The sequence below is a fragment of the Epinephelus moara genome, chromosome 22 (assembly GCF_006386435.1).
Source record: "Epinephelus moara isolate mb chromosome 22, YSFRI_EMoa_1.0, whole genome shotgun sequence".
NCBI lineage: Eukaryota > Metazoa > Chordata > Actinopteri > Perciformes > Serranidae > Epinephelus > Epinephelus moara.
The window spans coordinates 8,191,392-8,215,638 of record NC_065527.1 but is presented as its reverse complement, the minus strand read 5'-3'; the positions used below and the strand labels follow the sequence as shown (position 1 = coordinate 8,215,638).

At 40.3% G+C, this 24,247-nt stretch overlaps 2 long non-coding RNA genes across 2 annotated transcripts in view; both read left to right on the top strand.

Annotated features, from left to right (window-relative positions):
• LOC126383927 (uncharacterized) overlaps positions 1-17,633 on the top strand; it is a 19,077-nt gene extending 1,444 nt beyond the window's left edge. The window contains exons 2-3 of the long non-coding RNA XR_007569199.1: positions 2,398-2,557; positions 17,520-17,633. This is a non-coding gene — a long non-coding RNA (uncharacterized LOC126383927). The remainder of the gene's footprint in view (positions 1-2,397; positions 2,558-17,519) is intronic.
• On the top strand, positions 8,698-10,724 carry LOC126383924 (uncharacterized). The gene is made up of 5 exons (XR_007569197.1): positions 8,698-8,830; positions 9,053-9,174; positions 9,297-9,525; positions 9,651-9,797; positions 9,887-10,724. It is a non-coding gene; the product is annotated as an uncharacterized LOC126383924 (long non-coding RNA).
• Positions 17,634-24,247: the final 6,614 nt, after the last annotated feature.

The window sequence follows — 24,247 nt, the reverse complement described above, 5'->3', positions numbered from 1 at the left end:
GCTTTACTAAATTTACACAAGCACTACGAGAGGTCAGGAGCAGGAGTAGATTTTGTTAGTAGCTACGAAAAGATCGGAGCTACTAAAATATTGATGACTGCGGACATGCACGTAAATTTCCGTCTGCAAACAGTTTACACACAAATTCCTTCTGCTCACGTTTCATGAATGAGACCCAATGAGTTATTAGCAAAATTGAAAATGACACAATTCATAAAATTGGGCAAAAGACTGCAACAGGGAACCCCTACCACCCACCAATGCACCCAACAAAAGGCTTCCACAATTATCCACCGCAAACAGTTCAAAACTAAAGGCACGCCAATGAACGTGGCAGCTGTCACCCTCTACTGGAGGCACTGCAATTTACACACTCAGTTTTTCCAACTGCAAACACACATAAGGTAAATACATAAAAAATATTGAAGGAACATAACTCGCCCGGTTAGCGCAACACCCACTGTCTTTTGTCTCTGAAACCCTGACTCCCTCCTGCCTGCTATCAGGCACACCTGTTGCCGGATAAGTCAATCAGTCGCAGCGCTCAGGGTGTTTCTCAAAGTCAAGGATCCTTCGGTAGGATCCTGCAGAGGCAAGGCAAGAGTCCTCCCTAGCATTCAGTGAACACACATTGGAACAGGCGAAACGAGTGTCCCCACGTGATCATCATTAACCCTCAGCAGACTGAGGGGGTTTCAGTTACCATGATAATTTTGACACTCTAATGTTGTTGTACATTTTTAAACAAATGTATCAGTATTGTCAGAATCACGTGACTTTCTGGATCATATTTAAGAGTAAGTCGAGTAATGTAAAGTAAAGACAACAGCTGTAAAGGTTCTACATTATCATTTATTAAACAGACTCACACACAGAATCACTCATTTCAAAGTGATCCATATTTTCTGTGTATGTGTCACCACACACTCTGTTACAATAACATGAATAGCAGATCAGATCTGATGAGCTGTGCTGCTCTGAAACAGCTGACTGCATAATCCTCTGAAATATGTTCACCTCAAAACAAATGAGTGATGCTTTGACCTGCAGGATATTCTAATGTGTCTACTCTGGCCGTTCTCACCACAATTCCCCCCAAAAATACTCCTATTGAAGCTGACAGAATGAGAGCAATTATCATGTGGTTATCATGTGAATGGTGGGGGTAGGGGACACTAAGTGCACCTTTTCTGCTGTGAATGATTAATTTAAATCTTATGTTTTATCTAAATCACGTTATTTCAAAAAATCTCATGTGGCAGTGGACACATTGGAAAGTGTAAATTATGAAGTTTCTGTCAATATTTTTTTTTCACGCTTGTATGATAAAAACTCAGGTGGAGACATTACTCCAAATAAATTACATATTAATTTAAATCATGCCGAGGACCGACCGTCCGTCTATCCGTCCGGTCGGTCACTGTTGTGACCAATGGGATTAATTAGGTCAAAGACTGCAAATCAGTCAGTGTGCTCCAGTCCCATTTTTCTCTTGGAATGTCTTATCACTTCTCAACAACATTTAACTTTGTCTTTGGATAAACACTCCGAGTCAACTAAGGTTCAAGGAATCCACCCAAGCACCTTTAAAATAGGCTGAGCTGGACCCAGACTGTGAAAACAGATTTACAGTGTTAATTAAAAAGTCCCAACACATCCTTCTGACTAGCCTTCAGGAATAATCCCCAGTAGATATACTAGTAGGCACAGAAACATGTTGTTCTTGACCATGTTGTGTACGTGTCCCTTTATTCTAGTATATTTCCACAAGGCAGATTTCATCTCATCGTGTTTCCTCTTAAATGAATAATTTGCCAGTCAGTGTTGTGATCTTGCATGCAACACCCTCCTATTAAACTTAGAAACAGTGAACAAACAGAGGAAACTGGTGTCACTGAACCCTGAAAAGGCTAACTATAAATATGCTAGATAGTCTGGACCTTTCACTTTGAATAGAATCTGCACAATGCATGTGCTGTTTGATTAGCTCCACCCACGTCTTCAAATCTATAATTAGTCAGCAGAATTATATAAAGTTTTTGTTGTGTCTCTTTTTAGCGCTTATTTCCTGTGTCAAATTTGATCTGACTCTAAAATCTATGGAAGAGAAGAAAAAAGTGCTAATTTTTTATCTGCTCAGCGACCTCAGAACATTACTGATTAATAGATATCTGATAGGTTTATGCTGCTCTCCACACAAAGCTATGATTCAGATGAAGCATATCTGATTTTACTGTAAACGATAGAAGTTTGCACGTTGTCTCCCATGTCTGAATGCGTTTCTACAGTCCACAGACACAGGCAAGCAAAGCGTTAATGCGCTTAAATGTGTTAGCCTTTTCATCAATATGTTTCCAGGCCTTTTGCCCCTGTGTATGCTCACATCCCTACTTACAGCAGGTCTGGGAAAATAGCTGCACATACTATTTGGAAACCCAAGCAGACGTGAAGTTTTTGGCTGCTGTCTGATGAGGATGAGCTCCTAAATGACAGGATCCACATCCTGCTCGATTTGTGCCCCAACCAGGACTCCACAAAGACAGCACGCAGGTGCAAGGTATGTAATTCCATCTTGCACTGCATCAAGCAGAGCAGATGTGTGTCGCAGATTTAGCCACAGCTGCTTGATTAAAAAGCATCTTCAATATATTCACTACTGTTTTAGATGACTGATCAGTACAAGGCTGTGACTGCATTCCCATCCCAAAAACATAGAGGCAGCTCTACCCAGGCTGTGCTCATGCACTGTTCAAACATTCTCCTGCAAAGAGTAATGCACTGAAATGTATCCCAAATAATCATGTGCAGGGAATTTGTGTACAACCCCATGTATTTGGGAAGGCTGCAATCATGTGCAATGTGCTGACAGGAGGAAAGAAGGAAGCTGTAACATAAGGAGGGACTTTGGGGTGGTGGATGGGTCATAAAACACAAGACTGTCCCCTGGGACTTTCCCCAGGAAACTGGTGTTTGTAACTGTGAAATCTTTGAGTGAACTTTGAGTCATTTTGAGGTCAACTATGTAACTTATCGTTAGGTACTTAACTTAAAGTTAAGTATGTAATGTCATTCGTGGGGTGCTAATTCATAGGATGATGTGCTAACTGTTGTATGAGGATACATTGCTCAAACAAGTTTGTCCGTCTGGATATCCTGGTGACGATAGGTCATCCAGATGGACAAACTTGTTTCACGAGTAAAGAATTAGCCCAATACCAGTACTATGGTGTATTAATCTGAACACTGCTTGGTAGGGGTGTAACGGTACACAAAAATCACGGTTCGGTACATACCTCGGTACACAAGTCACGGTTCGGTTCGGTACAGTAATGAAAAAAATAGACAACTATTAAATATCTTTTACTTATTAGTAACCTTATTAAAACATACCACCACAGCAGTTAACTCTTTTTACACAATTTTTGAATGAAACAAATATATATAAAATCCTGCTTTTTCACATTGTTTGAATGAAAATAGAAATATAAAAGTGAAAAATAAAATCCTGCTGTTTTTTTAACACATTTTTTGAATGAAAAATATAAATTTCTGCTTAAACAGTTTTACTCAATTAAAATAAAAAGTATAGTGCAGCTGGTCAGCTTTAAAGTTTGCCTTCAATGATAAGACGGTATGTAGCGTGAAGGGGGGAGAGAAAGATAGGGAGCGACATGCAGGAAAGGGCCACAGGCCAGAGCAGCAAGGACCGAGCCCCTGTACATGGGGCCCCACTTCACCCACCAAGCCACCGACGCCCCCTGCTTGGAGAACGTTTAAGGACAGAGTGAGGTTTGTCAGCCTCCTGCTTGAGATGCTGCATGCCCAGCGAAGCTTTACTTCACCCAGTTAAAACCCTGAGCAAACCAGATGATGATAAAGAATCTCCAGTGGTGGAAACAGCAGGCAGTCAATACATCTGTGATGTGCAACTGCATTGATAGAGAGCCCAAAGATGATGTTGATTCACCTCCAGTAGACACAGTTGACAGAGCTTCAGCCCTCATGGGCTCACCAGATGTAGCCTCAGCTACCAGTGACACAGATACAGCCGCCAGTTGCGTCAGTCTTGACAGCTTACCTGCTGGTGTAGACTGAGATGGTGGTGGTTCAGAGGCTGACAATGATGAAGCTGCACTCACCCCCACCTGTATTGAAGCTTCAACCGCCTCTGCAACGACTGACCTGTTAAATGCCATTTCAGCTGACAATGGTACAGCAACAGCTGAGGAAGTCACAACTGCACCAAACATGATTGAATCAGTTGAAGATGTAGTCAGTAGTTTCTCTGCTAGTAAAGCTCCTTCTGCGCCTTTTTTAGCTGACTCCACTGATGCTCACATGTGCACTAGAGAAAAAGGTTTAAAGGAGAAGTCCGGTATTTTGCACTTTGAGCCCCATTTCTGGGTTTTTATGATGAAATAGGGTGGTTAAGACCAAAATTGTGACCATTGCTTTTCTGAGGCTTTCCCCTGCCTGGCTTAACACTGCTGCCTATGGCAGGGGTGTCCAAAGTCCGGCCCGAGGGCCAAATGCGGCCCTTCAACCGATTTTAAACGGCCCGCGGCTTGTCGCTAAAAAAAAAATACTATTTGTGGCCCGCCACGTGGTATTGGTTAATCAAACAAGTTCAGTTTGTAATTTTTCTGTTCACCTCACGATGGCAGCACTGTCACACAGTTTGTGGTTTGTAGACATGCAAAGTAGGACATCAGGTAGGAACCATGCAGGCGGAACTAATGTTTTCCTATGTAAACAGACGGTAATCAAGGTCAGAGCATCTTTGGTAGCAGACCTAGCAGACATGGCCACTGCAAATAAGCGAAAAGTTGACAGCGAGGGTCGCCGCTTTAATGAGCGGTGGAAACTGGAATACTTCACTGAAAGCCAAAACAGTTGTGTTTGTCTCATCTGCCAAGAGACCGTCACTGTTACGAAGGAGTTCAATGTGAAGAGACATTTAGGGACTAAGCATAATTCATACCGGCAGCTGTCCAGCAGTGAACGGGAGGACAGAGTGAAGCAACTCGAAGCTAGCCTAGCCTCCCAGCAGCGGCTTTTTACTCAGGCCAAGGAGTCAAAGGAAGACACCACCAGGGCCAGTTATGAAGTGGGGATGCTTATTGCAAAACATGGAAAGCCTTTTACTGAAGGTGATTTTGTGAAAGATTGTGTGCTGAAGATGGTGGATAACATTTGCCCTGAAAAGAAGCAGGAGTTTAAAAATGTGTGCCTTGCTCGCAACATGATGTCCTCAGACATCAAGAGACAAGTCAGCAGCAGAGGGGCGAATTTTGACTTTTTCTTGCCTGCGATGAAAGCACCGACATCACTGACACGGCTCAGTTGCTTATTTTTTTGCGAGGAATTGATGATAATATGAACATTACTAAAGAACTGCTTGATCTCCAGAGTCTTAAAGGCCAGACCAGAGGAGTGGATTTATTTCAGTCCCTCTCTTCAGTTGCTGATGACATGAAATTCCATGGAGAAAACTGAGCGGGATAGCAACGGATGGCGCTCCCGCAGAGGTGGGTGAACGAAGTGGATTAGCCTCGCTGATATGCAACAAAGTCGGTGAGCACGGGGGCAATGCCATTAAACGCCACTGTATAATTCACCAGCAGGTCCTGTGTGCTAAATGTCTTAAATTTGAACATGTTGTGAAACCGGTAGTGAAAACTATAAACTTCATTCGTGCTAAAGCGCTGAACCACCACCACTTTCAGAAGTTTCTCCTGGACATGGAGGCTGAGTATGGAGATGTGATTTATCACAACGATGTGAGGTGGCTTAGTCGGGGGTCTGCACTGCAACGGTTCTTCTCTCTCAGGAAGGAGATTGAACAGTTTTTGGCTGAAAAGGGGCAGCCAATGGGAGAACTATCGGATCCTGCCTGGCTGGCAGATTTGGCGTTTCTGACTGACATCAATGGGAGAACTATCGGATCCTGCCTGGCTGGCAGATTTGGCGTTTCTGACTGACATCTCGAAGCATTTGAATGCGCTTAACATCAGCCGGCAAGGGAAAGATGGCGTGATCAGCCAACTATACGCACACATCAAGGCTTTTATGACCAAACTCCAGCTGTTCAAAAAACACCTGTCACAAAGAGAGCCCAACACCGCACACTTCCACACTGCGAGAGGTAATGGACAGTTTTCCACGGGAAAACTTCGTTGCGCAAGTGGGAAAATATGCAACAGAGATCGCATCTCTCTCTGCACAGTTTAATGGATGCTTTCAGGATTTTGCTGTCATTGAAAAGGACATACTCCTTTTCTCGTCTCCCTTCTCTGTGGATCCCGATGATGCCCCACATCACCTGCAACTGGAGCTCATTGAGCTGCAGTGTCATGATGAGCTGCGCAGCCGACACCAGCAGCTCTCACTTGTGAACTTTTATCAGCAGCTGGATAAGGACGGGTTCCCTGAAATACGGGCATTTGCCAAGAAAATGCTGAGCTTGTTTGGGTCAACGTACATGTGTGAACAGGCCTTCTCTGTTATGAACCTGAACAAGAACCACTTGAGGTCCAGATTAACTGATTCCCACCTATGTGACATTTTACGTATCACAACCACCGCTCTCAAACCATACCTGACATGTTTGCTGCAGTCGAGATCCCAGTTTCACCCAACTCATTAGTCCCGGTGAGTTGCCTGTCTTGTTGAGAAATATTTGCTGTGTTATTGATGAGCCGCTATGAGACGTGAGATCAATGACATGTGTTGTATTGTTTTTGTTGATAACTGAAGGTTTTATATTTAGTGTTGATATTTCAGTTAACAGTTCAGTGCACTTGAGCTTTTGGCACTTCTAAAATTGAACTTTGAACAATTGTTTATTGAAGACCTGTGTAAGTTATGGGGTAGTTATATTAAAGGAGGCTACTGCATACACTTCTAATTTAAATTGTAAATATTCTTATTATTGTGTTATTATAATTGATTTTATTGTGACACAATAACGTTAATAACAATAATAATAATAATAATAGTAGAATATTCACAATTTATTTTTCTCTGATAAGTTGCTTATTTCATGTTGTTTCATAATTCATGTCAGAGTGCTGTGCCTTTGCAGATGTGCAAGAAAGGCTTTTTTGTTATTAATTATTGATAGCCTATTGAACTATTGATTTAAGGAATAACGTGGCACATAACTGACATAATTCCCTATCAAATCACCCAGGAAAAGTGTAACAACAGTAATGTTTCAGTAGCCTTATTCAATGTTCAATCGGCACTGTCATTGTCATTTGATTTATGAGCTCTAGATTTAGCAACATTGCACATAGACTTTCATTACCACCAAAATAACAACACCAGTTGATTAATGATGTTGATGAGATATTAAAGTTTTGTGACTTAATTGTGTTACAGGTTGTTGGTGGGGCAGAACCTTCTATTTTCAAAGCTCCAGTCAACTTCTGTCAAGGATAGGCCTTCCTCCTCCAGTGATGTCAGTATGCCTTTGCATATCAAACAAATTGCTACTTCTTCTAGTAGTAGTGGTACTGCTTCTACTATTTATCCTGTACATTTTTTGATTACTTACGACTTCTATACGCCTTTTGCTATATAAACCATTCAAATGTCAAAACATTTAGCTCTGTAAGGATTTGCAGAGGTTTCTGTCAATATGTTGGATGTTTTTGTATTTTCAGCATTTTCTTTTATTTCAGCATCCACACGCATTTTACACAGGAAATGCATTTTCTAGTTAATGTTGTTGTTACATTCAAATGTTCCTTTGCTTCACTTTTCAACAGCCAGACAGTTATCCAACTGAGATGTCTGAAATGGATGCCAGCATGTCTTCAGTCATGGAGGACCCAAAAGACATGAGCTTTAGCCTCAGTCAGCAGTCAACGTCAAGAACCACCTGCAGCTCAATGTCAAGTCCCTCAGAAACTCCAGGGGAGTGGGATGAAAGAAAATGGATTGTGAACGAGTCCAGCCTCATGAGACTATTCAGAACCTGTCGTAAGTGCGGTGTACCCATCACTGACAAGAGTCACAACATCTGGCAGCCGAATAAAGGTGGAATGGACATGTATGAACAATGATCATGACAAGTGGGCATCATGTCCTGATGCAAGAGGAATGGGTCAGAATAACCTACTTGTATCTGCTGCAACACTTTTCACTGAAACTACATTTACAGAAGTACATGAGTGGGCCAGACTGCTAAACCTACAACTCATCAAGAGATCGCAATACTATTCCGTTCAGTCAGTCTACCTCATTCCTGTAATACACTTTGCATACAAGGACCATCAATAAAACCTCATGAGACGGCGTTTGAAAGAAAAGGCTGAAGGCAAGTCAATTAAGCTATGTGGGGATGCCAGGTCTGACTCACCAGGTGAGTGTTTTTTTGTTTCATGGTAATTTCATTCAACAGATTCATTTCAGCTTGACTCTATTGAAGAGGTCGTTCATTTTGAATTGTTACAGGTAGGTCTAAAATATTTTTGTTCTAGTTATAAAACCATACTGGTCGACTGAAGTAGATGGAAAAACATAATCCAGAATTTGTTTTCCCGTACCTTGTAGGATCAAAGAGGATTGGGTTGAACATCAAGCGATGTAGAAATCTATTGCTCATTCCTTATTCTTCTCTCTTTTCAATGTGTAGGTCACTGAAGCTAGCAGTTCAGTCATCATGGAGTCCCAAGGTTTTAGGAGGGGTCTAAACAAGCTTGTCTTTACTGAAGGACTGGACATAGACTTCATCACCACTACTGATGGGCCCCATCAGTAAGAAAAATCAGGGAGGAATTCAAAAATATCCACCACGAATTAGATCCGTGGCATGTTTCAAAAGGTAATTAGTTTTATCAAACCAGTTTGTATTGTGGCTGACACAATTACCATTGTCAAATCAAGATTAAAAACATCACTTTTCTGTAAATCTTTTGTCGACCTGTGCTAAAACGTCCGTACATTAGGACAGCACGTTGCGCTGGGAAGGAGAGCCTTTATATTTGCCACACACGCACTTGCATTTCTTCAACCTATTTCTGTGTTTCGTTCTGATTGTACACAGGCATTAAAAAGAAACTTATAACACTCGTCAACAAAAGGGACAACTGGGACCTGCAGGGCTGGCTTCGCTCGATCCTCAATCATTTTTGGTTCACTTGCTCATCTTGCGGTGGGAGTGCAGAGGTAATTTCCCTAATATATTGACGGCATGGAAGATATGCATAGATAACATAAAACACCAAAATGCAGTCGCAAGACAATCCAATAGTCTTACAAGTTATCTTAAAATATAATCTTTTCTGTAGGAACTGAAACGACGGTGGACCTCATTCCTACACCATATATGTGGGGAGCAAACATGGAAGCAAGACAGCAAAAAGTGGGCATGCCCTCACCCTGCCCTAAGCCCAGATGAGGAAAGGAATAAGCAATGGCTCCACCCAGATTCCCGAGCGGTCAAGGGTCTACTGTCAGTTGTCAAAGATAAAAGACTTCTGAAAGACCTTGAGCAGATGACTCACTTTAAACATACTGGTACGTAGCCTTATGAAGCATATCTATGCAATATCACACAAGCATGTTAGAAATTTTATTGTAACAGGGCTTTGTTTTACCTAGGTAATGGCTCTCACTATCTAATAAATGACTTTGATTTACAGGTTCTTTGGAGGTGTACCACAATCTTATGCTGAAGTATTTGCCTAAACGACTGCATTTTGGTTATGATACCATGGTAGCCCGAACACAACTAGCCATCCTGGACAACAACTACAATGTAGGCAGAGAGCAGGCAGTGACTTCACAAGGTATTGTGAGAGATTGTAAAAGTGAGCCTTTAATACTTTTTCCAATTATTTTTATGTAATAATAAATAACTAATGTTCTCTGTTTACAGGGACTCCAAGATTCAGTCTGTCATTCACTAAACAGAGCAAGGAATGGGTGGCAAAGAAAATCTACGAGCTACAAGTCAGTACTTCACCAACCACCTGGTGAAATGTGTGTTGGAGAGAAGGGAGGAAAAAAACAGAAGACATACCGCATGTTCAGCAGCCTACAAACATTGCCACTAAGCAAAGACCCCTAAGGAAGAAGTAATAGGAAAGCATCAAACAAGATTCCTCAGCCACGCAGATACTTGAAACCTAAGCATCTGTACAATTACAAACTCTTTCATTCACTTCTCACTTTATTTTTTACAGTGCGAAAATAGTTTTATACAGTGTGATGTGCATTTTATTTACAAAAAAACTGAAAAGATAAGAAATAACAGCTTTTGTTGAAATGAAGTTTGTTGTTCAGTTCAGAGGTCAGAATAAATCCTCTATCTCCCTCGCTGTGAATCCTGCATACTGTCCAGTGGGGAATGGAAACGCGTCTCTCATGGCCCACACCACACAACTAGGCAGTGCAGCTCGATTTCCACGTCCAAGTTGTTGATCCTTGAGGGCCCACTCCAGAATCACTCTTTATGCCACCAGTCGGTATTGTCTGAAAGTAACATGGATGTTGCACAGATTCTGCATCAGTAAACCATGATGACAAGATAGCAGGGAATAACACAATGTTTATTTTCAAGGGGCTGCTGCTATAGCCTAGCCTATGTAGCCTACGTGTATTTAGCCCAAACATATGCTGTGACTTGGACGGACTTCTGAAATAGACATTCGTTACATCAAAGAGCAAAAAGGTTACATAGCGTGAAAATTCTCAGAAAAGGAGCAGTGGTCACAATTTTGGTCTTAACCACTCTATTTCATCATAAACAACCCAGAAATGGGGCTCAAAGTGCAAAATACCGGACTTCTCCTTTAAAAGATTATTGGGCAGGATGTTTAAGGCCCTGTGCTACAGTGCTTTGCAGGTGTTGAGGAATGATTCCATGTAATTTAACATGTCAGTCTTTATTTATTTCACCATTTAAAAATATAAACTGAATCAAAGTCAGAGTTGACTATAAGCAAAAGGTAGTGGTAATTGTGTATTTGTGTAGGCAAGGCAAAATTAATACAATTTAATATCAACTGAACAATTAATTCCAGTTTAATTAAAACAATATAATCATATAATTATAAAACTATAAAAACAAAACTGATGTGTGAGACATCAGTTTGTCTGTTGGCAGGCATAGTGATATCACAACAGAGCCTGGCTGTTCTCATGCACTCTTTGTACATTTTCCTATGAAAATAAAATCATATTTAAACGTGTGATAGTATGTCGGACTGCAGGATGTTTCCACAGCTCCACTCCCTCTGCCCCTCTCCTTTATATCCGCATACACACAGGTGACGGTCAGACTTTTCACATTTAAAATGCGCGACTAGTGGAGGTTCTTTAACTATTTCGCTAACAAGTGGGTGAAATATGGAAAGAATACAATAAAGATGTGTAGAACGAGAGAGGATTAAAAGATTCGACTTCAAGAGGGGGACGATTCAAAGGTAGTGCGCAGAGCTGTTACACGTCATTACAAGTCTATCTCAGGTTTGCACTAATTTCTACATAGCACTCTCCTCAGTATGTGAATCACTAATTCATCTGTACATAGTCTTCTGTTCAGCTGCTCATCTTTACAGATATGTTTGCCTGAAAGCATTTACTTAACATTAGAATTTAGCATTTGTATACCATCTTGTGTATGTTAATGCTAAGTTCTAATGTTAAGCGTTTACTTAACATTAGAACTTAGCATTTTTATACCATCTTGTGTATGTTCATATATTTAAGAGTTTTCTAATGGTTGTGTTGACATTACATTTTCCTCCGTGTGTCTTGACTGATGACTGTGATTGAAATCAGAAGAAAGCTATTGAGTTTAAAATAAATGTGTTAAAATGTATTTATTTTTTCCTGGGCCTTATTTTAAAAGATAATTATCGTTATCTATCAATATGAACCAGCTATGTCGTGATATACTTTTCAGCCATATCGCCCACCCTTACGTTCCCCAGGACTTTCTCCCAGAACCTTGTGAACTTTGAGTCATTTTAAAGTATGTCATCACTATGTAACTTCTAACTTTATGTTGGGTACGTAACATCATTTGTGGGATGCTAATTTGTAAGTGAAACAAACGGTTCAGTGTACATTTACGTATGATGTCATATGGACTGTTGTATGAGGATAAGTTGACAGAGCATTTGCAAATTTTCATGGTTCTGTCTTGTTCCTGACTGGTGCGTTTTGAGATGTTATAATTGCCCCCCGTCACCCCTTCTTAAAGTAAGTATAATTAAAGTACTAATTATGCAGAACAGCCTCGTACAGACTATAATATAAATATAAAGTTGTACTAAAGCACAGAACTTGAGTTAATGTCCTTGTAAATGTAGTGAAGCTGTATTTATTGTATCTAAACTAATATTGTTTTGTGGTTTTATTTAATGATGCTCAGCTGTAGAATGTTTTCATAATCTTACAATACTTTTTCTATGTGGTACAGTAGTACTATAGTAGTATGCTTACACGTTAGGTCAGGTAGATGCTAAAATACTCTGTTGAAAGACTTTGCACCCCCTGCTGGTAAAGTTTAGAACTGTCTCAATTAATTCACATTAAAAGTTTTACTTTTCGGACCAGTCATGGGAAGATTTCCATAATCCTGCAGAATGATAATAGATGCATTCTTGTACTTGCAGCTTATTTTCATAATGTAATATAAAAACTGGCCACTAGTAATACAGTACATATTATAATAAATTAGGGTGGTGTTATTTATAGCCAAAACGATGGTGATGTAGTTTAGATTCTTGCTAGACATCCTTTCATCCTTCCTCTCAAGAAAAACAACTAACCATTCATAACATGAAGGTGGAAAAAGTGAAACAGCAAAAAACAAAAAATGTGGGATATTTTTGGTAGCAAGGGGGAAACCACTGTCCTGATAATAGAACCGCCTACATTTTCCTTTTGTCATCCTGCAGGAAACAGACAGGAAAACAGTAAGCTCATCACTGTGGACACAGAGGCTGATTATACTCCGCCGTATCATGGTTTCACTCAAACAGTAGATAAGCCCATTGCCAAGCAATCCTGAAAAACAGATTGTGGGTGACTCATGATTATAACCCTCATTACTGACCTTTAGAAACCAGCACGGCAACATCAATCCATGACAGCTTTCAGCGGCATTTAAAAACCACTTCCCTATCCATCTCCACACAGGCTCATTACAAGTTGTCCCAAACAAACTAATTATGCTATTATCCAGTATAGCAAACTGCAAATTTGTTGATCATTTCAATGCAAATTTGGCCCGAAAATGTTCTCGAAAGGTTACTGCCTGAATGGGATGTTATATCAGATACCTATAAAGCCATAACACCAGCAAGTGTTGTGTCAAGTGGAGTGGAAATTAAGAAGATTAGAGAAAGCTTGATACAGCATACTTTGGTTGTTGCAGCAGAAATACACATTGTATGATGATCCAGCCAGTCACTAAAAGAAAAAGTGTTGTTGTTGTTGTACATTTCTGCAAACCATGGATTGACTACATTTATACTATTTATATCACATCAGGGTAACCCTCTTTGGTCAGAGAACTGAATTTTGTTACAAGTCGTTAGTTCAAAGTGCCTGTTGTGAGGACCAAGCGATATTATAATATCTTGATGCCATCTACATGTTAAACTGTAGTTAGTGTTTAACTGTTACCTGCAGATTTCTAATCTGCACATATTGTTCACATTGTTTCCTTTTATTTTTGTCGCAAGCGCTGTTGAAACTCCTATTGAACTACTGTGTAAACTATATCCTGTTGGTGCTGGTGTCCAACAGTATTAATGTGTTTTGTATTAATTCTGGCTGAAAACCAATTTCCCTATAAGGGACAATAAAGATATTGAACTTTGAGACGCTGACTTTGTCATCAGGAGGTGGAGGGGATGACTGATGGTATGTCACCTAGGCCTGCCAAGCTACAGAAACAAAACCAGCTGTGTTTTAGTGAGTCATCGCTGTGTTTCAATGTCTTTTTAGCCACAAACTGTGGGTGTTTTAAGAGTCCTGTTGCTGTGTTTCCACAGTGGATAGTGCCCCAAAAAGCGGCTGTTTTTTTACTAAGACATCACTGCATTTCCTGCTGGGATATCCATCGATCCATTTTCATACGCATAACCAAGGCAGGGTTGTGGGGGCAGCAGGCCAAGCAAAGCAGATGGACCAGTAAGTCGAAAGCTTTGCCTACCAGCTCAGCTCCCTCTTCACCACGATGGTCCAGCACAGCACCTGTATCACGGCAGATGCTGCACCGAACCACAGCTCCATCTCGTGTTCCATTCTACCTTCACTCATGAGCAAGACCTCAAGATACTTGGACTCCCTCGCTTGAGGCAGTGACTCACTCTCAACCCAGAGAGGGTAATCCACTGTTTTCGGGCAGAGAACCATGGCCTCAGACTTGGAGGTACTGACTCTAATCCTAACTACAAACCACCCCAGTGCCTGCTGGGATTAGTGCCACCAAAAGTGGTTTCCTAACCATAAACAAATGGTTTTTGTGCCTAAACCTAACCACACGTCAACCCAGCGCGCTGTGCAAACATAAAAAACATAAGTTTCAACATAACTGCTACATAGTAATGTACATATGCAATGTATCCGTATAATGCAAGAACGTACAATGCAGACCTTTATTCCGGCGATGGGGTTGGATTATCTGGTAAAATATGATGCACGTCTATAGTGTTGACTGCATATAAATCAATTACAGCCAAGCTCCACCTTGATCAACTACAACAGTAAAATGTCTCTGTAGGTTTATCACTGTGAGTGACACATCTCACATAGACATTTGGTCATTTGATCAACTGTTGAAATATTATTGATTATGACAGCTTTTAGTTATACTTTAAATGTAAGACCTAATAAAGTGTTATTGGAGTATGACATTCTACTAACCTAAAGGATTTGAATACCTCCTCCACCTCTACATCAATGTAATATAATAAGGCGTTCAGGCCTGTATTTCAAATCAAAGACATGGGTGACTTGTGAGGGTGTGCACAACAACAGTGTGCTAAGAAAAATGACTACAAAGGAAAATGTGCGATATGAAAATATAACAAAAGAGATAAAAATAAGCTGCAACAAATATACTGTTGAATATAAAGTATAAAGAACACCTTCAAATGAAAAGAGAAGGGATATGTGACAATGAGGGGGTTGTAGATGTTTTTCAGTGAAAATATAAGTCTGTGACACCTAATCTCAGATTCAGTTTAACAAAAACAAAGTATTATATCTGGTTTCAACACGTCATTTGCAAATCCTGATCATGTTCCCTTGTTTGTGGCATAAACACATCATTTGGCTTTGTCACAGAATGAAGCACAGAGGTGCTAGCTGTTGTCTGGGGGATAAAACATTCCTTCATACAAGTGGAAATCATGTGGATGCTATTGTTGGATAAGGTCACTGCAGTTGTCTTCGCATCCTTATGCTGAACCTTTCTTGGAACCAGACACTCCGGTGGTTAGTTCAGGTGATAATACCAAACATTTCCAAAGAAGTGAGGAATGAGCTCAGTTAAGATGTAGCTCACAAAGGGATATTTGAAATGACAGGGAGACGGAGACAATCTGTGATCGTGTGTAAGCTTGGAGGCTGATATTACAGTCTTTAAGGGATCAAAAGAATGATGCAAACCTCACATGATGCAATTTCATCCAAATGGTTACTTTACTTGTCAGTTTTATGGATGGTCTTGATTTTTGCTGTTGCAGAAGATAGGTGCTGCTGCTTTTTTATTGTTGCTTTACAGCGACTGATAATGTGGTGGCTGACAGGATCATTTGGAAACAAAAGCAATGTTTGATACAAAGATAGGACCACAGTGCATTGCATCAAAAGTTAAATTCTGGAACAGTCACTTCCTGTCAGTTGAAAATGTATTGCTTATATTAAAACAGTCCAATTACAGCAACTGTAAAAACTTGGTTTCAAGGTTTTACAGTACCTACCTTCCCAGACTGCTAAAATATTATCGATACATTGATGACATCTTCTGCATTTTCCAAGGTGATATAGAGGAACTAAAAGATTTTTTGGTCTTAATCAACGGATTTAAGAGTAATTTAAAATTCACGTGTGACTTTAGTAAAGAAAAAGTACACTTCCTCGATATGTGGATTATTATTGATGAAAGAAAACTGTTGACTACTTTGTATCAAAAAGAGACGGACAGAAATACTTTGTTGTTGGCCACTAATGCGCATCCCACTTCACTGAAGAAAGGTTTGCCAAAAAGCCAGTTTTACAGACTGAAGAGAGTTTGCCAAACCACAGAAGATTTTGTGAAAAAATCTTCTCAAATGAAATCAAAATTTCTCACACGAGGCTATCCCCAGGACTGGGTAGACCAAGCCTACACTTCAGCTCTAGAGAAATTACGAAATGATCTGTTAAATAAAAGTTTGAAAAAAGAAACAATTTTCGATGACATGTGTCACGACTTACTCTCCTCGCAGTCATGTTGTTAAAGCCACATTTATGAAATACTGGCACATATTAAAATCTGATCCAGAGCTCAGCTCCATTTTTAAAAACCCGCCTTTATTTGTCTATAAAAGAGGACAAAACTTAAAAGATCGTTTGGTCCATGCTAATTTTTCCACAAAAAAGCATAACCAACCACAACAAACCCGTCTAAGACCTCTCCCTAATGGAAACTATAGATGTGGGAATTGCGCACAGTGCAACAACACTTATAAATCTGCCTATTTCTGTCATCCTCTCACCGGAAAAAAGTTTCCTATAAAAAGTATCATCACATGCGCGTCCACTCATGTAGTTTACATAATTCGCTGTCCGTGTGGCCTTGCCTATGTAGGTAAGACCTCGAGGAAACTTAAACAGCGAATTAGTGAACACAAGAGTGTCATACGCCGCAAGGATGAGAATTATCCAGTGGCTGTTCACTTTAATGAAATGAGACATGACGTGGCCTCCCTCCGCTTCTGTGGGATCGAACAGGTTCCGTTGCCACCTAGGGGTGGAGACCACGACTTGCTTCTAAAAAGAAGGGAAGCGTTCTGGATCTTTACGTTACAGACATTGTCACCAAAGGGACTAAATGATGAATTGTTGCTGAATGTAATGTTGTAGATGTTTATTTATTCTCTGTCTGTCCTGACTGTAATATCTGCTGCCTGCAGGAAGAGCTATGTGTAGGGAGCATTATTTTTGCGGTCTGTCCCTCTGCCTCTGCTGGGGTATCCAGGGGCTTTTGGACACACTGCAAAAGATTGCTTCGCTTCAACTTTGGTTGTTTTTTCTCCCCTCCTTCTAAAAAAGAGATTGATTATTTACTGGCATTTACTGTTGCTTGTATACTTTCAAAAATCTAAAAATTGTTTTTAAATAATTGGCATGGTTGCCCCTATTTATACAGTTTCAACTCTTTCATTGCGAGGGATTATAATGTTTTCATCTTTATATAAAAAATGTATATACAAAAAATTTTTTTTTTTCATATCATGTAAAAACTCTGATGTACCTGTTAATTGAATGTTATTGCTCTCTGACAGGTGAGACTCATCAAAAAGGTTGAGCCCCCTAGTCCTCGGATTGGTCAGCTGCACCCACCGGGGATGTACATATATGTAGGGCAGAGATGTTTTCTGATGTCTGATGAAGGTCACATCGACCGAAACTTTACGCCAATAAATGTTTGACTGAGAGCGATACAGTGTGTGGGAACCTTTCTTTGATTTTGTGGAAAGGTTTTACAGTAAAAAAAAACAACAACCTTGAAACCAAGTTTTTCAGGCTTTTTATGACCTAACAGCTCAAACAGAAGACAATAAGGAAAGTTACAAAGTGAGTGAGAACAAAGTTTTCAGAAAAGTTTCCACTACTTGTAAAAAGGGTTTTGGAAAAGTACACCAGCATTATCTGAGCAAATTTAACAGAAAGGTCACATCTCACAGACAAGGTTTTCTGCCAGGACTCGACAAAGTCTGTCTGTCAGTGATGACACATCGTCTGTTCATGGACTTACAGACAGGCAGCAATGTGACTGTACAGAACAAACAGTTTTATGATGGGTAGACAGGTGGAAAAAGGTGTATGCATTCCAACATCGGCCACAGGGAGCATTACAGTGGCACACTGTCTCGTCATAATATTCAAGTAATAGTGTTTGCGATTGTGATGCCAGATAGAATATTCACTTTAATTTAACAGTCCTCTCTGAGTATTAACTGCTCCACAAAAGAGGTATGCTATGCATAGTTATGAGACAGAAGTTGGCAGTATAATGCCTCTATTGAATTGTGTGAACTTGCTGTGCTAGCTCCAAAAGCTTAATTTTCCCCCTTCCCCCTTTCCCCCTTAAATAACAAAAATAGTGCATAATGGTGAACAAAATGCCAGGGGAGAGTTAACAAAACAATAGACACATCTACTAATGATTAAATGGACAGAATCTGCAAGGATTCCCAAGGAAAAGCTACCAGCTTCATTTGAAGCATACAACATTATAAACAGGCCATTATTTATTATTCCCTCTGTACTTTTATATTTTTACTTTTGATCGCTTCAGTTTGCCTTGATAAAGTTAAGGCATCACGCCGTCATTTCAAACTCTGTATCTGTTTCAAATTAAAAGCCCCTTATAACATCAGTTTAGAGGATCCCTTCATTTTCTAAATAGGCTATTATTGTGAAAAATCTGCAGGGACTTGTTGTGGAGGATTCAGTGACTTGTATGTTTGCGCAAGGTACTTCAAATGTAGCTCCTGTGATCTGCTGGCGCTTTTTTTACATTACTTAAACAACATTTCGGCTGGCCTATGACCAGACACATTGACAGAAATAATAGTAAAAGTAATAAAAATAGGACAAGAATAACCCAATGACATCACGCACGTCGTGAAAGACGACCGGGGTTGATTGGTGTGGACCACCATGTAGTGTGTCATGTAGCGTTAGGGCACTAGCTTGCCAACTGTATGCTTAATTTTTTTCCAGAATTGTGCCCAGTGACAGAAAGTGTTGTATAATGAAAGTGATTCTTTATGGGGAACCAATCTAAAGCGCATGATAAACTAAGAACACCTATTTATGTGTTGGCCTTTTTAAATGAGCAGCAGGGGAAGTTATTTACTAAAATGATCAAGCAATCGACAAGTAGAAAGCATCAACAAAAAATATAGCTAGCTGCAATATTGTGTTATCAATGCATAACATCCATATGATGGTCTGAAGATAGCAATTCAATTCAATTTTATTTATAAAGCCCAATATCACAAATCACAATTTGCCTCACAGGGCTTTACAGCATACGACATCCCTCTGTCCTTATGACCCTCGCAGCGGATAAGGAAAAAGTCCCCAAAAAAAACCCTTTAACGGGGAAAAAAAAACGGTAGAAACCTCAGGAAGAGCAACTGAGGAGGGATCCCTCTTCCAGGACGGACAGACGTGCAATAGATGTCGTTCAGAACAGATCAGCATAATAAATTAACAGTAATCCAGAGAGAGAGAGAGAGAGACAGAGAGAGAGAGAGATATTGAAAGTAATAATATAGTTATATTGAAAGTAATAATATAGTTATATTGAAAGTAATAATATAATTGAAAGTAATAATATAGTTATATTGAAAGTAATAATATAGTTATAGTTCTGGCTACTGTGGCACAATATGTTTAAAGTATGTATTAATATCTGGCAGTATACATGTGTGACAATAGTCATGTGTATAATAACAGTAGAAGTATGAGTAATGACTAATGATGGCAGCAGGAGCCATCTGGCAGGACCACGGCAGCAGCACAACCACACACGTCACGCTGTCCAGGCACCGCTGCGATACGAGTTAATCTGAGAGACAGTGGAGCACAAAGGCTCCGGAGAAGAAGCCGAGTTAGTGACATCCAGAATGGCCGAGTTAGCAAGATGCAGTAATAGAATATGAGAGAGAGAGAAGGAGAGAGAGAGAGAGAGAGAGGGAGAGAAGGTGCCCGGTGTATTATAGGGGGGTCCTCCGGCAGACTAGGCCTAAGTCAGCCTAACTAGGGGCTGGTACAGGGCAAGCCTGAGCCAGCCCTAACTATAAGCCTTATCAAAGAGGAAAGTCTTGAGTCTAGTCTTAAATGTGGAGACGGTGTCTGCCTCCCGGACCGAAACAGGAAGATGATTCCACAGGAGAGGAGCCTGATAGCTGAAGGCTCTGGCTCCTGATCTACTTTTGGAGACTTTAGGGACCACGAGTAANTGAGAATTAAAAGACAAATCTTGATCAAATATTACTCCGAGGTTTCTTACGGTAGTGCTAGAGGCCAGAGCAATGCCATCTAGAGAAACTATGTCATCAGATAAAGAGTCTCTGAGTTGTTTGGGGCCAAGAACAATAACTTCAGTTTTGTCTGAATTTAACATCAGGAAATTGGTGCTCATCCAAGTTTTTATGTCTTTAAGGCAGTTATGGAGTTTAGTTAACATCACATAACAGTATAAAGCAATGATGACTTGAGGTCAACGTTGATTTGATAGTCTGAAGACAACATCATATAACAGATAGCTAGCATGCCAGCTCATACCTATCAAGTTTTGGAGTTGAAAATAAGGGAAATTTTCCAGCGCCCGCCGCAAGCCATCCCACCACCCCAACCAAGCATCCGTATACCTTACATTTTAAGACAGGTGTACAGGAAATCTAAAATAACCACTTGTCAACCAGACCCGCTGTCGACACTAACCTCGCCACAACTGCCACCCAGGCTACTGCAGGTGGCATTTCTCGCGAGGCTAGTGACAGAGTTCGGTTTGAAGAGGCAGAGGAATGTTGTTGGTTTTTTTTAATTATATTATAATACGGGAGATTTACGGGAAAATACTAATACGGGAGGACGGCGGGAAAGAGGGGTAAAATATGGTAGTTTCCTGGCCAAAACGGGAGACTTGACAGCTATGTGCCAGCTAGGTAGCTAGCTCAACATCAGAAATGTTCTCAGGACAACCACTTGGCAAAATCAGGATGTGCTTTGTCCTTATCCACATGCAGAAAACTCCACCGGATCACTCGATAAAGTTTAACAGAATACTTTAACAGTTGTAAACTCAAAGATGATACAGAGACAGTTGTCCATTTTTTTAAATCTAAAAAAAGAGGTAAAGAAAAAGGTTAAAGATATAAGAGAGAGGTCAAAAAACTGTTACAAATGTAAGAACTGCATTTAGGCTCCTACACTTAATGTGATTGTAACTGTTTTCCACTATTCTATCAACATGATGCTGGTCAATCACAGTCAGTGGTTTGTTAGTCACTGTTGTTGATGCAGGTGTGCAGAGGATGCTGACTGCAGTTAATGTAACGGCCTCAGAGAGAGGTGTCACTAGTAGAGATGCGCGGATGGCATTTGAGCGCACCCGAATCCTCATGCACTCATCAATCATCCACCCGCCACCCACCTGACGTAATTATCTTCTAAAATTTAGAGACCCGCACCCAACCCGCTTATGTCCAGCCATTAGTGCTCATTCGCTTTTCATATAGGCGCATTTTCTTGACTTAAACAATTAAAAGATCGAATGTGGTTACATTTCAAATTAATACAATTTTTTTTTTTATTTAAATGTGAATATAACAAACCCACCCGCAATCCACCCGAAATTAATTACAGTGTTAATTTTTATTGGCCCACCCACTGGCGGATTGCGGATATGATGCAGTGATAAAAGATTGTAGTCATTTCAGTCATTTGGAGTCACTGCATCCCCACGACTCTAGAACCAAATATTTTGCACATTACTTTTGCCGTACCATTTTCTGCTGCCTTAACACCTAACATTGTGTGGCACAGTGATTGTCATCCACTGCCAACCTCTCTCCTGTCAACAGGAATAATCATCCTGGACGTCCCCGCACGATAAAGCTGAGGATGGGAGTTTACCCAGAGGAGCTGGAGCATCACGGAAACTTGATAAAAAAGTTGCTTGAGGAGAGAGTCTTTGTTTTGAAGGGAGATTCCTCAGACTATAATTAGTTACCCAAAGATCTGCAGAGTGTCAGATATATTTAGGCTAGAAAATAAAACAAAGGTGTTTGAAGTTATGGAATTTGTGAGCGCATAGATTGATAAGATCGAGGTTCGAGCCAGTGTCTGTAATGTTTATAAGAGGATAAACATTCCCAGCAGGGTATTAGATCCGTTTTCCCCCCACATGTACAATGATGGCATGTTAGTGTCTCAGACTGAGATGGAATTTTGCCGTTGGAATTTACATTCCTTTGCGAACAAGGTCGTTGTAATGGTTTTACCTCCCACCCGTTTGGATCAACAAGTTAAAACTGAAAAAGAAAAAAAAATTCCAACAAGGAGGGAAGCTGAGTACACATTAAAGTATTAGATAATAATGTGCTGACGATCATAGCCCATATGCTACCTGAAGGCATTGTTAATGTTTAAAGATTATTTGTGTAATTGTCTTTACTGTGGTTTGAGTGGGCAGTACAAATAAAGTGTGTCATTGCCATGCAGTTGCACCCATTGTCTGATCATCAATGGGCATTAGCATGGTAGCTTGAAGACAAGCAGAGGGCCTTAGGCTGGGGTAATAGCTTTGATTGGATGAGTTGCGTTGTGGGTCAAGGTGTTGTGTTCCGCAAAAAAGAACACGGGTGTGGTGCCCACTGGTTTAGGAAGAAACAGGCCTTGGATTAAAGATTTTGCGAGACAAGACGACTTCAGATTTCAGTCCTCTGCTTAGTGATTGTGCAGCTTAGTGGACCATAGAGGGGTGTTCAGTGCTTTGCTCGAATAAAGATTGATATCATGTCTTTGTGTAAGGAGCTAAAGTCAGGATTTGCTTAGCCTATCCACCACCAAAAAGCCAAAAAGCCTGGAAGCAGGGGGGAACAGCTAAATTATTAACATGTATGTACTTTTCTTTAACCTTTTTCTTAAAAAAAATAATTTGTGTATTTTCCGGCAACCCATGCTGTAGTCTGCAACGCTGCATAGAAATATTGCAATAAACCGTAGCTCCAAAGCAGAAGTCCCTCTAAAATTGCAACAACCTATTTAAGCAAACAAGATACCAACCTGGTCTCACTCCGAAGTCGTCGAAATCGGGCACTAGAATAGTGACTTGCGGTATCAGAGACTGATGGAAAGAAACCGTCTGTTAACATTGGCATGATACGTGGCCGGTCGCTGTTATAGTTTAAAGGCACTCAGCGGTGTCAGGGGGAAACAAGGCGGGACAAGAACAAAACTTAAGGCAGCGAAAGTCTGAGTAGGGCAGGAGGGAGGGGTGGTGGATGGATCCAACACATACCGACCATTTTGAAAGAGACGGTATGTAAAAGTTAAATTTCCTGTGAAAACAGAAGTGTATTTTGAAAGAAGACAATGCATGTAACAGGCAGAACTTGACACTGCGTCCCAGAACGTCAACAACCAACACACCAAGGGTACTTTTCACGTTGTATCTGGAGGTGGAAAGTCCATGACCAAACATTGATATGTGACAAGGTTGGATTGAGAGTGTGTTGGAGATACTGAGTCAGGCTCTAGCTGACTCACAGGACTAACGACTGACTTACAAGGGACTCATGACTTACGTGTCAATTTAACTTAATGTTGACTTTTATTTTCAGACGGGACACAAAAACAGATCTCATAGGTAAAAAGTCCTGTGCTTGTTGGACCCATCCACCAGTCTGAATGTCTAATAAATATGCGGATGGGTTTACAAGCCTGGTTCGTCTCATACAGGCACTAAAGTATGCCCTCAGCATCACTGCCCACCCAGCTATTTTTGACATCCTGGAAGTGAGACCAGACTGGAGTTACAGTAAATCTTTTTTTTTTTTTTTTTTAAGTTTGGCAGTTGCCTTGACTGGTTTGCAACTAAGACTGAAAACGAAAACATAAATTATGACATGCCTTCATGTTTTGTCTCAACACGTGTCGCTCTCCCAGAAATGTAAATATGAAACAGTGGCAGGAAGTTAATTGTTTGTTTTACCCGATACAGTGATGATAGTGTTCTGATGCAGTTGCACAGAATGCACTTTAATCCTTGTTCAACAGTTAGATATTGTTATAACAAACAGAATGTGATAACACATTAACTTTTTAAATCATTACACAGTAAGTTAATTTTTAAAATGCTTAAGTGTTCTAATGGGTCATTAACAAATACAAAATATGGATAAAGAGAAAAGAAACTCATAACACTGGAATTTTCTTTGAGTGACTATAAAAGACCTTTTTCACTGCAGACATGTTGAGATGTCAAAGCAGG